We start from the raw sequence: 1,238 nt of genomic DNA, 5'->3' as shown, positions 1-1,238 counted from the left end.
CCCCGTTGCCCTAAAAACCCGAAGAAGGCGAAAAACAGAAAAAAATTGAAAAGCTCGGAAAACTCATTTTTTTAATGAGACTGAAAGCACTGAAAAGCTGTGAATTCAATCCTGGAGGCATTTTCCAGTGTCTCTGGGTCACCGAGAGAGCGATGTCACCACTGTCGCACCATCCCCGGGACCCCCGAGCCGCCAAACGACCATATGATTCCAGAAAAACAAAAAGAAAAACAAAAACAATGGACAAAAAAATGACATGAGAAAAGCCCGATTTTCCGTAATTTCCCCGTTCATCCTAAATTATCATTTCAATCATTAAATTGTGAAAAATACTTTTCCGGTTCATTCACGCGTCATTAATGGCAGTTGACACGCACAACCATTGAACAATGGGATTCGTAGAGGGTGTGGGAGGTGGGAAAACTGCGGAAAATTTGGGGAAAACTAGCGGAAAATCGCGGAAAAATGATAGAAAATTTTTTAAAAATGAAAAAGAACGAAAAAAATTGGAAAAAAAATTTGGGTGTGAGGGGGTGGTTTTGGGAGTACTTACTCGACGATACAGAGCAGGTGAGCTTCATGGAACGTGCAGTGACTAGCGTTGAGCGCCGGGGATGATGTGAATTCAGGCCATTTGGAGATTTAATCCAGATAATTCGTGAGATAAATTGTTCAGGGAATTTAGGATAAATTACTTATAACTTTACCCGTGATGTTTTAATCATAACGAGGATTTTTATCACATATCAGGCACCACACCCCAAATTTCACCCCGAGCCCCGAAAAAAATAAAATTCCCGAGCTTATTCTCACGAGTAAAAAAGATGATTTTTTTATCTACAGAGATTGTTTAATTCAATAGTTTTTTCATTTTTCGGGAAATTGCGGGGAATTTTTCGCGGGGGTGGGAAGTGAGGGGACGGCACAAGGGGCTGCACAAACATCACACACCATCGAGATTATTTAAATAATTTTTTGAAGCCTGTCGTTGACAATTTTTCAGTAAAAAATTTGGATTTTGAATTTTTCTTTTTCTGATTTTTTCTCATCCCCGTGAGAAATTTAAAATGCACGACAGAATGCGATGGAAATTGTTTTGAAACATGTTGCGATACTTTTTGGGGGATGAATTGTGCAATGCATTGAGAGTTTTAACGTGGTGCACACACCCGTCGTGGTGATAGAGAGACTGGGAATAAAAAATTCCTACAATAGCGAGGCAACTCCGTTGAGGGGGG

General features: G+C 40.1%; 1 protein-coding gene across 2 annotated transcripts in view; it reads right to left on the bottom strand.

The window, feature by feature from the left end:
* The window catches only part of LOC107037401 (regulator of G-protein signaling 9), a 13,328-nt gene extending 12,160 nt beyond the window's left edge, over nt 1-1,168 (bottom strand). For both annotated transcript variants that reach the window (XM_015255944.1, XM_015255946.1), the window contains exon 1: nt 554-1,168. The gene's annotated coding sequence lies outside the window, so the exon portion shown is untranslated. The remainder of the gene's footprint in view (nt 1-553) is intronic.
* Nucleotides 1,169-1,238: the final 70 nt, after the last annotated feature.

Source organism: Diachasma alloeum, unplaced genomic scaffold (assembly GCF_001412515.2).
Source record: "Diachasma alloeum isolate Michigan unplaced genomic scaffold, Dall2.0 Dall_scaffold_00219, whole genome shotgun sequence".
NCBI classification, from domain to species: Eukaryota; Metazoa; Arthropoda; class Insecta; order Hymenoptera; family Braconidae; genus Diachasma; species Diachasma alloeum.
The sequence above is the reverse complement of the archived record's forward strand: the minus strand, read 5'-3'. Positions and strand labels throughout refer to the sequence as shown.